The sequence below is a fragment of the Lepus europaeus genome, chromosome 7, assembly GCF_033115175.1.
Source record: "Lepus europaeus isolate LE1 chromosome 7, mLepTim1.pri, whole genome shotgun sequence".
Taxonomy (NCBI): Eukaryota; Metazoa; Chordata; class Mammalia; order Lagomorpha; family Leporidae; genus Lepus; species Lepus europaeus.
Genome location: NC_084833.1, coordinates 102,566,833 through 102,582,717, shown reverse-complemented (window position 1 = coordinate 102,582,717; position 15,885 = coordinate 102,566,833). Strand labels below are relative to the sequence as shown.

The following is a 15,885-nucleotide window of genomic DNA, read 5'->3' as shown; positions in this document are numbered from 1 at the left end:
CATTCTCAGGCCCTCCGTGCCTCCACCTCCGCCCTAGTCAGCACCTTCCTCACAACACCTCCAGGGCCCCTGGGCCAGAAAGAACAGGACAGGAAATGGCAGCCAGACACAGGATCTGCGGGGTGGCGAGGCGGGCAGGAGAGAACAGAAGGTTCTCTCAGAGCCAGCAACCTATTGCAATCTGAACGCTGATGTGTCAAAACTGCAGTAAAGTGCTGGGGACCTGGGGCTGCTGTGAGATAAAATGGGATGGGGCGAGCGGCAGCGGGTAATAGGCACTCAAGCCAGCAGCACCCAGATCTGGACACCAGTGCCCAGACCGTGACAGTGAAACGAAGCCACCCACTGCCACCACCTTCTGAATCCCAGAGTGAGAACCCAGCAGTGTGTCCAGGCCACGTGGTCTCCTCGGTGAGCCCCCAGCCTGGCGCCCGGTCTGTGGCCATCACGGCATGCGGTATCCAATGCGGGCAGCCTTCTGCTAGGGTCACATACAGTTCTCTTCGCAGAACTCTTTCCCAACCACACTGTTTTGTTTGCTTACTTTCTCTTGACCCCCTTGCCAAAGACAAATGATTTCTCAATCCCAAGTGCACGCAGGCGCATGCACACTCTCACATACACACCCAGCCGTGACCCTGTAGGACACCCCCTCCGCCTCCCCCTCCCCCTCATGTTATCTTGCTCCTGGCCATTGCTGATCCATCCAAATTGAGAAACAGTAACAGTACAGAACATTTTAACTGAACATTCTTCACTCCAAATATATTTCACAACACTGGGCACTGGGACATGTCCCAATCGTGTCTGGGGCACAGCATGTTTTTAAATACGTACCCAGGCGGGTGAGTGCATGTGCCTGCACGTTGAGTGCACACACGTGCACACACACACACGAGCAGAGTATTCCTGCCCCTTGCTCAGGCACAACAGATGCTTGCTTTTTCATAGCCATGCTGCAGAGTGGCAAAGGCTTGCATCACAAAGGGTGGGGCAAGTAAACTCACACGCCATCCCGGCGAGACTTGGTGGGTGGCAGTGCAGGGGGTTCCGCTCCTTTTCCTCCTTTCCCTCGGTGGTGATGTGTTGGCGGTGCTCACCTCTCAGGGGTGGCTGTCGGGAGGGGCACAAGGGCAGACCCCCACCTGCTTTTGTTTTCCAAAAGGACTCCACAGTGCTCAGTCTTCAGATTCCAGGAGCCACCTCCAGGCTAAAGTCCCCTCATGGGCTCCCATCTCCTTCCCCAGGGTTCCAGGTCAAATCCCTCACCCTGACCAACATGCTTTGGGAATCCCCACTGCCTTCTCTAGATGCCGGTGGACCGGCCTAGCGGTGGGTGGAGGCAGACCAGCGTGGTGCAAGGCGGTCATGCTTGCCCTTTTACTACAGAGGCAGCAGGGTGGAGGGAAGATGCCCAGTGAGCAAGACCCGACCCTTATCCTGACTCAGTCATGAGCTCACCTCAAGACAAGCCACCCTACCACATTCTCTCTATTCCTTCTCCCCTGTAATGAAGTGGAGGACGTCTGAACTTTGCTCATTCAAAAGTTGTACCCCGGGACCAGTGCTGTGGCATAGCAGGTTAAGCCACCACCTACAGTGCTGGCTTCCCATGTGGGCACCAGTTAAGAGTCCCAGCTGCTCCTCTTCCAATCCAGCTCTCTGCTATGACCTGGGAAAGCAGCAGAAGATGGTCCAAGTCCTTGGGCCCCTGCACCTGCATGGGAGACCTGGAAGAAGCTAGTAGCTCCTGGCTTCAGATCGGCCCAGCTCCAGCTGTTGCAGCCATCTGGGGAGTGAACCAGTAGATGGAAGACCTCTCTCTCTCTCTCTCTCTCTCTCTCTGTAACTCTACCTTTTAAATAAATAAATCTTAAAAATAAAAAAAAAAAAAGTTTTTCCCAGCCTCCAAGGAGTCCTCTGATGGACACAATGATTCTTCCTGAGCCATGCCCCATCTGTCACCACCCACTGGGACACCCTCAGACATATAGGTTGTCCAGTTAGGAAAGACCCAGCAAAACTCCAGACCCAACCCAGCAATTTATGCACTGTAAACCCTTCTGATCCAGGTGACCTGAGTTTCCTCCTTTATCCATTTGCTATTTACTTTTAGTGAAAGAAACTTCTAGAACTCATCACCAACCTTTCTTTGGAACCACTCTGTTGCCATGTGTTCTCCAGTCTTCAAAGACACAGCTGCCTATCCTGTCCAATGCTCAGGGCAACTGCTTAAACTAACTCAGTGCCCGACATGGATACCAGGGCTGAGCACAGCATCCAGGTGAGTCTGTATGTGGGACAAGGACAAAGGTCTTGCCCCACAGGCACAGCGGCCTGGACTCAGCACACAAAGTTCAGAAGATAAAAAGGGGATGACTTCCCGGGCTTCCAAGGAAGTTCAGCAGAACCCAGCCCTGGTTTACTGGCATCTTTACCGAGGGAAGACTGACAAGGATGGTTCTCCTATTCAAAGGACTTCCTAGAGCAGAACTAGAGTGTGTGCGAGGATTCAGCCATCAGTAGATTCTGTGGCACAGTCTGCACTGTGGCCCATGTGGAAACCAAATTTCAACTGGGTTCTAGAGCGTAAGTGCTAATTGGTACGAACCTGTGATCTATCCCTCTGTACACACCATATCCCAGCACCAGCACCATGTCATGCAACTGCAAAGCATGTAGATCAAAATGCAAACTCCGTCTACCTCTTTCTTCCTTACCACACACACGCACCTTTTCCCCACCTGGTGCTGCCTTTTCACAGCTCAGCTGCTCGTGGCCATCTGAGGTTCATCAGCCTCCATTGCCACACAGAAAAGGAGAACAGCTGGGCACATCTGTGTGCCTTTCTTCATACCGTCTGCTTGATGAGGGAGTTTTCACCCACTCTTCTCTCAGAAGAAGCCACCCAGAAAAGAACGTGGTTCCAGCATGGCGCAAGCATCTCTACCCCTTACTCAATGGAGAATCCGTCTCCCCATGAGTCAGCTCCTTCCTGTCTGTGCCTAGGGAGCACAGTCAAGTTCTCCCCTACCCCCCGTGGTGACCCCACCCAGGCTGCACCTCACCCATTAGGTCAACTCACTTGGCACAGAACAGATTTTCACTTCTGTCCACAGACAAGGGGAGAATCATTAACTTCTGGCAAGTTCCTATCTGTATCCAAAAGAAACCTAACTCATTGAACGAATCTGGGCCTTTTAGCAAGTAACTGAAGGATCATTTCTTCCCACCAACTCTTAACTCCCACTAGTAAAACCAGGCGAGCAAGGCCCAAGCACATCATCTGAACCACCCCCGAGCCACTGCAAGTCTGAAAACCCACAGAGATCCTGTCTGGTTTGGACTGCACACTTCACGTCGATGGAAGCCTATCTTCTTTTCTTGAGAAGACCAAGTCTCGAAGCGATTGCTCAACTCTGCTGAAGAAATCCCTCTGCACAGAGCAGAGGCGAGGGCGTTCCCCTGCTGAGGCCAGCAGTATTCCAACTACAACAGCTTCCCGGGCAGCCTCCAGTGCAGAACGGGACCATGTGCGCTGGGCTCCTGGAGTCCACACGAGGAAAGCCCAGGGCTACTACACAGTGGCGTGAAGCCTGAGCCTGAGACCCATCTCCCCATCTCCTGGGGGAGCCTCCATCAAGCCTGAGTGACAGCAAGGAAAGACCATCTCCAAGCCCCACCCTCCTCTCCTGCAGCCCCTGAGTCGGCAGCCCTCTGTGCCGGTGCCTCCTCTCTGCAGGAGGGGCTCAGCCCGCTTCCAACTCAGGCAGCTGAGGACCAAGGAAAGATGGCAGGAGAGGGCCTCACTGTACCAAGGGCCCAGAGCAAAAGGCCAGCGACCCCAGCTGGCTGAGAGAGAGGGGCTCGAGGCCCAGCACTACCCATGCCACATTTCCTTCCGAGTTCTCTGCCCAGAGACAAATGGCATGGCTGGAACCAACCAGCAGGCAGCGATGGTTCAGGGACAGAATTCTCAGTTCCAGCAACCCAACCTCACTCTCCTACTGCCAAGACGAAACTGCCTGGCCTGTGGGTTTTGCTAGACAGAACGGTGCTAGGGGCTAGGGGCTAGGGGCTAGGGGCTAGGGGCCTGTATTTGGAGAACATGAGAGGGCGGCAGCTCCACAGCTGGACCACCCACTCCTGAGTGAGGAAGAACGAAGTGGGGGATCCACCTGCGAGGGCTTCTGCACGATCCTGTTTTCCTCGTTCTCAGCTTAACGACCAACAGCCAGACCAGGTCTATACATCCTAGAAGTCCTTTAGATTCACTCTATCCTTGGTTTGAGGCTGCTTCACATGCAGAAGTCACCCCAACGCTTAGGGCTTTCCCTTCCTGACCCCACAACTGTCACTCGATCAGCTCAGGGTTACTAAGGTCCTCAGGACAGAAGCAGAGGGACGCTTCTGTGAAGGAGATCCAAACCAAGATCTAAATGACGCCCCCACCCCACCCCCCAAAAAGCCTGCTATCCACACAAGAAGCAACCGCCTCCAACATGTTCTACTTCCCAGGAGACCCCTGTGCCCCACAAACCTCCTGGTCCTGTCTGGAGCAGGGCTCGAAGGCCAGTCGGCCCTGACAAGCTACCACGCCTCCCAACGGACGGCGGCGCTCAGCAGGTCCTGTCCCAGGGCTCCAGCAATGTTCTCTATCTCAAAGGCAACCACTGACTCTTCAGCTCGGCGGAAAGACGACCTCACCTTGGAGAGAGGGAAGGGCATACACAGCTCGGCAAAGGGCTCCTCATCATCTTCCTCGGACCCTTGCTCAATTCATACACCCACCTGCAGTGTCTGTCTACCTTTCAAAGACAAAAGTCCATATAGCATCCTGTGCTCTAATTTTAACAGGAAGCGGTGACTAAAAAGGAATTAGGCTTTCAAGAATTTTACCCCAAAAGTTTCTCCCAGGGAGCCTGCAGCTGTTTCCCTCTTTGGTCCAATCCCCTGTACTTCCTGCACCTCTTTCTGTAGGAAAGCCACAGTCTGCACAGAGCTTGTTCTCACAGAGCCCCCCACCTCACAGCCAGAGAAGGTTCCACTCAGGAATGTTCCCTGTCTTCTACGGGTGACATTAGATCTTCCCAAGAAATGTCTCCTAATGCTGTCAATAGTGCTGTATTCCAGGCCAGGCCACTTGTCACATCCAGTGTCATTCTTACATAGCTTCTTGGAACATCAAGTTTGTAATTCAAGACTAAGGCATTCAAACATTCTGCAAAACGTAAGCTCTCTGAGGACAGGATCCACGTCTTTATCCCTGTCTTCAATGCCCTCGGCATTGGTTGAGGCAGCCAGGGCAGACACATGAGAAGCTATGGCTAGTGAAACAAGCTCCTGGCACCCTCAGACAAAGGGATACCTTGCCACTAAAATTCAGCTCCGGAACCCCCCGTACAGCAAGGGAGACCTAGCTCCCCATGGGAGAAAGAAAAGGGACAGTTATAATCACGGGTGGGAAATGGGTCACTTTCATTTTCTCAAGGCATAAGGGAAATTATCCTTTTACTGGCTTATCTTTTTTTTTAATGTTGAGATTAGACAGTCGTTTGACAAGCTGCGAATGCTTAGCTGGTATTACCACAAATTATCCTTCCAGCAATAGAGTTCGTTGCTCCCTGACTAGTCAATATTAATAAACATTACTGAATGCTTTTACAACACAATTTATTTTTTAATATGGCTCTTTATGTATGCCATAAAGTAAATATACCAATAAAAGCCAAAGATCTCAAACAACGGATTTAAAAAACAACCAAGAACTAACCAAATGCTAGCTAACGCCTTGCATGCTGCAGGTATGGGGGAGGGGAGCCCAGCAGGTACCTTTCTGCTGGGAATCCCAGGCAGCAGAGTTAAGGATGACTGGTGCCCATTTCGTTGTCTTTGGAACCTTTTAAAGGGAAAGGGAAATATTATCAAACAGGCCATGTTTTCCCAAGGATCTTCTAGATAAAAAGCATGGCATGTTGATCTCACATACGTATACATATTGATTGGGCTGGGGGCAAGAGACCTGGTTTATACTCTAGCTCTACTGGTGACCATCAGGTCACCCTGGCCACACTGCATGCCCTTCCCAGAGTTGAGTTTACATCTTTGCAAGAAGGCAAGGGTTGAGCTAGATGATTGCTTAGGTTCTTTCCAAGCCGGTTTACAAAACTGAAAGGCTGTGGGGTTGACAGGGTGTGTGCCAGGTGGATAAAGCTCCTTCACAACGGACCCATCTCGGGGTCATCTTCTCCATCTTTTGTCATTAATCCCAAAACATAGTAGGGGCTCAGTACATTTTTGCTGAATGAATGGACAAAGAAGGAAAGTTTAAGGGAAACAGGTAGATGGGAGGAGGGGGGAATACCCACCATCTCCTACACACCCACCCAACCGCCCCACACACATCCACGTGCTAGAACACTTGTCTCTGTCGTCGGAAAGAGGAGCCCTCCCTGGGCCTGGTAGAAAGACGCATGCCCCCTGCATTGGCCTAGGATCAAGGCCAAGCTGTAGCTGGCTGCAGAGTGGAAGGCCCTGTCCTGAGCCCTGACAATTCTAGGAAGGACAATGGCATCCCCCGCGGCTACAACCACCCCAAGTACAGTACTTGCAGATAAGGCTGCCTGCCAGTGTGAGCACACGATGTCAGAAATGACAAAGGGACTAATCTCGCCGCAGCAAGCGCTCAGGCAGGGATCTTGGTGGCTGCTGCACACCAGGAGGCCTGGGCTTCAAGCTCTTACGTAACCAGCCCTTTGTTTTACAATACTGAGTTCTCCAAAGTCATTTATTTGAAATATCTCTATCAACAAATTTCACCAAGAACAAAAGTTTTTCATTTGGGCATCGGGGCTGTGGGGTGATCTTATCGCACACAATCTCATACAGTCTCTTTCAACAAGGTCTTAGCGTGCTTATCTGTGAAGTTCCTGGTAGCCAAATATGATTGAAATGTTCTATTTATGCTCACTGGATTAAGGAGATGTTGCAAAATGGCACAAAAACCTGGCAGATGTAAGCAAGGTATTACAGCCCGCCAGTTAAGATCTGAAGGGAAGGGATCAATACCCACTTTTGTAGTTTTCTTTCTTTTCCTTTTTCTTTTAAGAAACCAGAAAAGTTGGGCTTTTAGAAAAAGGAAGAGGAAAAATAGTAAAATGCCTTCAGATTTATTGCTTCTCTGAGCCTCTTTGCAAGCCCAGAACAGGGCACCATGTTGCACGCTGGATGATGTCAGCCCAGGCAAACAAAAATAAAGCCAAAATATCCTCTCCAGCCCCTGAGAGGCCCTATAAGGGAATTCAACGATGGTTACAGATGAACAGAGTTTTTGTTGTTCTTGCCTCCCACACAAGGCTTTTAACCAGCACAAATAGCCAATTTCTGGGAAAACAGTTTTCAAAAAGCTGCAGACTTTTTCTTTCCCTCCTTTGCCTGGGGTGCGTGGAGGCAACAGCTTTGTCTCCTGGTTATCTCAGCTCGGTTTTGACGTTTCCACTTTAGCCAGGAAGCCCAGCTGCTGCCCCCAGGTCCCACGAACCAGCCATACCGACGTGGAGACCGCTGAGCATCACTGAGGGCTATTAAAGGCCTCCGAAGAATGTTTCTTTGGAAATCGACCATTCCGAAAAACCTTCGTAACGTTTACTGCCGCCTCCTTTCTGCTTTAGGACCCTGAAGATTAAATTACTTCTCTGTGAAGCGTCCGAGCTGAAGAGCCATCACTCTAAGCATCAGTTATGAGCACGAGGCTGGGCCGACTACCTGGACGGACACCAAGACACACTGTGAAAGCAAACACCACTTCAATGGAGAAGAAGGCAAAAACCAAATAGGCACTTGCATCTTTCACGGGTTGTTTTCTTGTAGAAAAATGCAAAAATAATAAATAAATCTAGTCAATGGAGTTTTTAGAATACTGGGATCAGTGTGTTTGTATTTCCTGAAGATTATCTCAACTACCCTGAGGCTGGGCAAGGGGCTGCAGGAACGCTTTGTGGATAGATGCTGGGGGCTGGACTCTTCCCAGTGCAGGAAAACCATCAGCTAGAGGGGAGACACACGGCATGCCTGCACACAGCTTGACCTCACCACAGGGAGTCAAGAACAGAAACACCGCTAGGAGGAGAGGGAAGCTGACAGATGGTCCCCGGCTTCCAGCACCCACAGACAAGCTGGGCCTCAGAGGGACTCTGCACCTCCCACCATCCACCCAGTATCCATGATACCTACTGTGTGCCAGGCCCCGGGCAAGTCACTGCACTGGATGCGTGGCTCATCTGGGGAGGTTCCCCATCGACACTCTTCCCCACTAATGTACTTCACCGATTTCCTTGATCTCACTTGACACAATTTGGTTTCTTAGGTATTCTTGATCTCTATTGGACTGCAAATATCTGCTGTGTGCTTGGGGCTGGCGGCAGGCCTGGGACAGAGCAGGTGTCACCACATTTCTCTAAGTAACAGTTTTACTGAGGTATCATCCACATACCGTAAGATCGCCCCAGAAGTGTACCACTCCAGTGGTTTCTGGTGCATTCACAGAACTACGTCACCGTCCAGAATATTCCAGAATATTCTCATCACCTTAAAAAGAAACTCTGTGCCTATTAGCAGTCACTTCCCTTTCCCTTCAGGCCTAGCCCCGGGCAAAACTCATCTACCATCTCCCTCTTTAGATGTGCCTATTTTGAAGATTTTGTACACATGGAATCCTACAATATGTGTCCTTTTGAGTCTGGCTTCTCTCCCACAATGTGCTGTTTCGAGTTTCATCCCGACCGTCGCTTGCATCAGGGCTTCGTTTCTTTGCACTGAGCGGTAGGATTCCATCGTCAGCAGGTCCATGCTCTGTCTACTCCCTCATCTGCGGACGGACCCTGAGCTCTTTCCCTCTTCCGACCATCTCGGAACCGCACTGGCACGAACAGTCGTGTAACAGCGTATCCATGGCCATATGCTTTCCCTTCTCGCTGATGTGCACCTAGGGGTGGAACTCCTGGGTCTTTTGGTACCTCTGCATCTAACCTTTCACGGACCTGCCAGAGTATGCCCCAGAGCAGCTGCTGCGCCATTCGCCACTCCCCTCAGCAACAGAGGCGGCGGCTAATTCTCAGTACGCTCTGGACCACAGGACTAAGTGACTGAAGTCCTCCTCTGCTGAGAGAGCCCCCAGAGAAGGAGATACCGCTTCCAGGCCCCTTTGGTCAATCAGCATCTTCATCTGCGTGCCACTTGAGTTTTATAGGCACCCCAAAGAAAGCCATTTATGTTGGGTTCATCTGAGAGGATCAAACGAAGCAAAGCAAAGCAAAAACACCAGACACAGCTCAAAGTAAATCACATATGTGATTTCAAGCCCTACCCTCCAGCCCACATCCAGCCTCAGTAATTGAATAATGCACACTCCATACTCAGATTCAGTTGAAAAATAGGAGCAGGATCCCTGTCCCCTTTTGATGCAGCCAAGGGAGCCTGATCTGTGTGCCCTTGATGGGAAGGGTGCAGACAGACTTAGTAAACACTTAAAAGCACACAAGCAAATAAAAAAGTTCCCCAGATAAATTCAAGGAGATGGGGCCACGGAACTGGCACCTGTGGAGAAGATGGGAAAGCCACGAGCAAGCCGTGGCCTCTTTGCCTGAGCCCGGAGGAGTAAGCAGGGTGTCCCCTGCGTGCCTAAGTTCTGTTCAATGCTCCCCAAACTTCTTTTCCTGTCTCTGCGAAAGAGGGCAGCCATAGCCCTTTCTGCACAGACTCCTGGCAAAGAACAAACAAACAAAGGCTGGGACGGAGCAAGGCCCTTTGCAAGCTGCAGGTAATTAAAACAGCCTGTAAATGCCCCAGCAGAAAGCACTTCAAAGACACAGTAATTCCAGCAATGGCCAGTCAAGACTGTGTGGTGTAAAAATTATGAGTTTTCCCAACAGGGAGCTTTGTGTGAAAAGGACAGGGGTTGGTGGCAAAGGGAGGGTGAGCCACTCAAAGAAGGTTTACAATTGGTGTCCATGCCCAGTGTGTGCGGGATGGGGTGTGTGTGTGCGTGTGTATGTGTGTGGCACACACATGCAGGCCAGAGAAAGGGGCCTGTGTGCATGTGTGTGTGAGAGCACACATTTATCAAGGCCCAGACGGTGCAAGCGTGTGGGCACGAAGATAAAAGGGAAAATAAAATAAGAGCAGCAAATCCGCATCCTCTTCCCCGCTGGGCCTCGTTTTCATGGGGAGAAGGACCAGGCAGCCTGCGCATGCCTCTGGCTCCTAACTTGCAAGACTGCCGAGCACACGGGCACCAAGGCCCAGCAGCAGCTCCCCGGATACGAGCACCTGGCTCTCACAGTCCAATATACCATAGCCAGCAACACGCTGCAGGTTCTGCTCCCTGGAACACAGGATGGAGACACAGAGGCTTTACCTTGACTGTGGCTGCCTTTGCTAAACCTCTGTGCCACTTGCCCCGGCACCCCGTGCTTAGATGAAGTAGTGACCAGTCCCTGAGCTGTGCACATGAGAATGGTGGCTGCAGCTCTGATGCATGGGGACTCTGGCCTTGGTTCTTATGGCAGGTGACACAGAAAACCCCAACTGACACCCAGCACTGACTCCCTGGCTACACACACTTTGGGAAAAACAGGTACATGCTAGCAGCTTTTTTTGTTCGTTTTGTATTGGTATTCTCCCTGCAGACACCTGATTTTCCCAAAGGCATACTTCCCTAAGCAGGAGGGCCAGCAGCAACCCCAGGAAGCCTTCACCAGCCGACCTCCTCGGCCCCCCACGGCCGGCCCCCTTCCTACCCCGTCTGCCCCGTGTTTACAGTTGCACAAATGGCCCTACAGTACCTCTACCAGCTTCCCTGTCTGTCCAGTGAGAAGGGCAGCAACCTGAAGTCAGAGCTTGGCCTCACCTATCTCCGGATTCTGAAGCCCGGCAAAGGCGTGGCATTCACGGGAGCTCAGAAACTCGCTGTCATGGGACAGATGCATGGTGGGTGAGTCTCGACCGCACTGAGGGCAATAAATACATCAGAACCTGGATGGCTACAGCATAGGACCCCTCACCTCCGGCAGCCGGCGGAACATTCAGCTGGCCCACAGCAGCCTCCGCGCCCACACGGGGACCCAGGGAGCAGCCCCCTGCCTGCCAGGGCGGCAGAGAAAGCAACGCTGCCCACTGGCTTTATCTCCTCTTAAACAAAACCCTGCCCTGCCTCCCTCACACCCCACTCACTCACTCTTCCCTGACATCACCGGCCTCAGGCCCACACACAAAGACATCCTGCACTATTTTCATCTCCCGAGCTTCCACTCCTCCCTCCCCTGTGTGCAGATGAGAAAGGAAAGCCTCCCTTCTAATGGAAGGGGAAGGGGAAAGGGAAGCCAAGTGGAATCCTTCCTGAAGGGGCCACAACTCCACGAGGAGCCTCCTCCTCCCCAGTCTCCTCCCCTCCCCCTCCACCTCCCCCTCCCCCGCCTCCATCCTCCCTTCTCGCCATTCAACACAAGATGCATGGATTTTGGACATTTGATTACTTCTAAGTATATATTTTTCCCCCAAATAGACTGAATACAATGGTTAGGAAATGTGACAGAAAACTATTCTCAGCCATTTATTGCCTTAATACCCACCTTTGTCCAACAGGCAGTTTTGACAACAGCGATAAATTCCAAATTTATGTCAACAGAGCATATGTTGAACACCTCATTTCTGAGCTAAAGCGGCATGCTGCCCTATAAATCACCGTTCTGTTTGAAATGAAAGTAGATTACAGGCCTGTGTTATTGAGCAGTTAGAGCTATAGTCATATAAATCAGAACTTTTAACTCTAGGCAATCCGTTGTGCAATTAACTAAAGGGTACTTTGTCATTTCAAGGCTTGTGCACAGACTTGGCAGGGCACAGAGCTACTGGGGAAGAGGGTGGGAAGGAAAACAAAGTTCTGAGGCAACAGGAAAGTTGTCAGCCGCAGCCTCTAGCCCCTGCCCCCAGCCCGGCTTGGTCCCACAGCCGCCACCCCAAGAGCCTGCCAAGGTTGTGTACTGGCAAGGACAAGCTCATCAGTAGCATCTGCCCAAAGACAACTCCATCTTCACCAAGTCACCTCTAGGAATCCAAATGCCTTTTCATTCATCCACAAAGCATTTCCTGAGCGCAAGCCTTGTGCATATACATCAGCTCAGGTGCTAAGATGATGACGCCAGAGCCACGGGGGCTGATGCAAGCACTGCAAACAGCCACCATCTACGTGACGCTGGCGAGCAAGAAGCAGAAGCACATTTGCACAAGACGGAGGTGAGCCTTGCCCGTCTGTTCACGCTTCCTCTCCTCCCATGCTCAGAGCGGCCCAGGAGGCAGCGATTATTTCTGTATCTGTTTTTCTGAGAAGAAAATAGAAGCCCCAAGGATGCCGTGGCCTTGAAGCTCGTAACTGGCAGAGCTTGACACAGCTAGTTAGTAGATGAAGACACGCAAGATCTCAGACTCGGGTGCCAGCCCTACTGGAAAATTCCATGCCCACAAAGTACTAGCTCGAAGACACCTGGATTCTCCAAGTCTCAGTCTTCTCACCTGTCAAATGGGGTGCTAGCAATGACTTCAGAAGGTAGATGAATGAGACCGTGTAGGCAGAACAACCGGCACGGTGCCAAGAACACAACATGTTGAATAAATTTAAGCAGGTGCAAGGCCGAGGAAGAAGACAGACAGGCCCTCGTTCCCTGGCCAGTCCATAGCCAACCACACAGAGAGCTGGAGAAGGAGACAGAGCTGGAATCCAGAAAGGAGAATGTGGTGCTAAGGCCAGCATGTCCACAAACACCCAGCACCACGGATGTCCAGACAAGGAGTGGCCAGCCAGCAGCTGCTGTCGCTGGAGATGTCTCAGGACATGGTAAGACCCAGCTTGTCCTCTCAGGGACTCTCCTCTGTAGGCTGAGAAGGGCTCCTCTACCCATGGTCGGGAACACTAACAAAAAAGCCTGAGCTGAGGGCAAGAGCCCCATGGGATGGAGGTTTGACTTGAGCCAAGGGTTGAGGTTAGGAATGAGCGAGTCCTGCTGGCCCAGCCCTCGGGAGCTGCCTTACCCACAGTGGGCAGGTGGGGGAGCGGGTGGGGATAAGCTTGCAGGGCTGCTAGAGCAGGCTGTACATGCAGAGTCCTAGGAAGAAGGCTGCAGCCTACGATCCCCGTGCCGTTGTCAACAGGTAACTGCCGAAACCCTGCTCTGAACAATGGAGGTGGCTGGGCGTGGCGGGGCTCCACGTGGGCGGGGATCATGGAAGGAGACACACAAGATTGCCCAAATCCTAAACTGAGAATGAGGGCACTTCCACAGACAGCAGTTAGGTCAGCCTTCCATAATAAAATTCCAGTGCAGTACCACTACCATATCCCTGCAAGATGCTTCTGTTCCCTAAGAAGGTACAAGGAAAGAGAGATGGAGCAAACCACCTATCTCTAGCAACTGCCTGGCATAGGTGCCTGCCTCCTCAGAGCATAGCTTACTTGTGATAAAGCAGGTTGGCCGGCGCTGTGGCTCAATAGGCTAATCCTCCGCCTGCGGCACCAGCACCCCGGGGTTCTCGTCCTGGTCAGGGTGCCAGATTCTGTCCCGGTTGCTCCTCTTCCAGGCCAGCTCTCTGCTGTGGCCTGGGAGTGCAGTGGAGGATGGCCTAGGTCCTTGGGCCCTGCACCCGCATGGGAGACCAGGAGAGGCACCTGGCTCCTGGCTTCGGATCAGTGCAGTACGCCGGCTGCAGGAGCCATTGGGGGGGTGAATCAATGGAAAAGGAAGACCTTTCTCTCTGTCTTTCTCTCACTGTCCACTCTGCCTGTCAAAAAACTTAAAAAAAAAAAAAAAGCTGCCACTTGCAATGCTAGCATCCCATATCGGAGTACAGTGGAGTCCTGGCTACTCTGCTTAGGATCCAGCTTCCTGCTAACGCATCTGGGAAGGCAGTAGAAGATGGCCCAAGTGCTTGGGTCCCTGCCACTCATGATGGAGACCTGAATGGGGTTCCTGGCTCCTGGGTGGCCCAGACCTGGCTGTAGTGGCCATTTGGGGAGTGAACCAGCAGATGACAGCTTCCCCCCGCCCTAGTCTTTTGATTAATAAATCTTGAAAGACAACAAGAACACAGATGGTAGCAAGAATGGGCAGCAGGGGAACTCTGCCGTGCTAGTTCTTCCTGTTTAGCCCTGAGCTGACTACCAGCTCAACACGGCTGAGGCCAACACTCCTCAGATCTTCCTGTCCCTCATGAGTGAGGACAGGCTGAGAATCAATTAGGGACTCATCTGGAATACAAAAAGAAGCAACAAAAGCGTGAGACACCAACTCATCCGCCTAAGCCTTCACTGAAGAAAGACGACAGCACAGAAAACACCAGAAACCAACCCTGGCTCACGTGGTCCCCCGACTGCAATCGCAACACCCACAGTGAGTGGAAATCAAAAGCTTAGAGGCCTCCAGAGGAGGACGGCTCCAGACCGGGCTCAGAAGGCACGAAAGGTGCAGCAGGCAGAGAGGGGAAGGTATTTCGGGGGAGTGGGGAACAGGCTCAGGAGCGTCACTGCTGGACCAGCAGCAGCCAGCCCGCGACAGGTGAACGAGAGCGTAGGTGAGTGTTGCCGAGCAGTGGCCCCACAGCACAGGCCTGACACACTCTGGGCGCCCTCCTTCCCATCCCGACGTATAGCGCTGCAGAACATCTGGCCTTGGAGGCGGGCCAGGCGTTTGCTCCTCCATCCTCCCATTCGCGGCAACGTGGACTCCTCGCCGCAACGTGGGGGCTACTGGGCCTTCCTGCCACTTGCCAAGGTGCTCTGTCTTGCTCCATAGTTGGAAGCCAACAAGGCAAGAAAATGCAGCAGACACCAGCACCCTCCCTAAGAATGCCCTCCACATTCAAGTGCATGGGCGGCACGGACCCCACACATACACCAGCTCTCACCATCTGGCTTGGCAAACTGCTGGGGGTCTGAGCAGAGGAGAAAAGAAAACCTCATGGAGATACTTGTTTAATAACTGAAAGGAGGGGGCAAATGAAGTATGTAGGTTTCACTTAGAAAATCATTAAGCAACTATTCTAGCATTCTAGTAAAAATGAGGTTTCCAGTTTCCATAGAAGGCCGAAACAATCGCACTGAGCAGACTGGCAGAGCTGGTGAACGAAGCCGTGGCAAGAGAGGAAGTACAATAAAAATAATAACTGGAGGAGAAGAAGAAATCAGGAAATGCCAGGGCATTGGAGGCAGCCCCCTTCCACTCTGGGACTAGGGGTCAGCTTGGCGTCAATCAAAAGTGCCAGCCCACTGTGGCGTGGCAGGTAAAGCTGCCGCCTTCAGTGCCAGCATCCCATATGGGCACCAGTTCGAGTCCTGGCTGTTCCACTTCCGATCCAGCTCTCTGTTATGGCCTGGGAAAGCAGTAGAAGATGGCCCAAGTCCTTGGGCCCCTGCACCCACGTGGGAGACACAGAAGAAGCTCCTGGCTCCTGGCTTCGGATTGGCACAGCTCCGGCCATTGCAGCCAATTGAGGAGTGAACCAGTGGATGGAAGACCTCTCTGTCCCTGCCTCTCCTTCTCTCTGTGTAACTCTGACTTTCAAATAACTAAATACATCTTTAAAAAAAGTGCCAGCCTGGAGAAAGGCCTCCTCTGGTCTTTAGAAGCAAGATCCCCTCCAGTCCTTACATCCACTGCCATCTCATGACTCAGATCTAAAAATCCTCACAAAAGCACCTCTGCAGGAGGAAGAGGCTGGCACCTGCCTCTTCTTCAGGTGGAAAATCAGACCAGGGGACAGGAAGGAGACAGCGGGAGCACAGGAAGCAGAGCTCCTAAAAGGAAGGGAGTAAGCAGCACTGGTTCCAGGTGCTCTAAG

General features: G+C 52.1%; 1 protein-coding gene across 3 annotated transcripts in view; it reads right to left on the bottom strand.

Moving 5' to 3' along the window:
* Nucleotides 1-15,885, bottom strand: part of ZBTB16 (zinc finger and BTB domain containing 16) — a 189,171-nt gene that overhangs the window by 92,774 nt on the left and 80,512 nt on the right. The gene's annotated exons all lie outside the window — the stretch shown is intronic.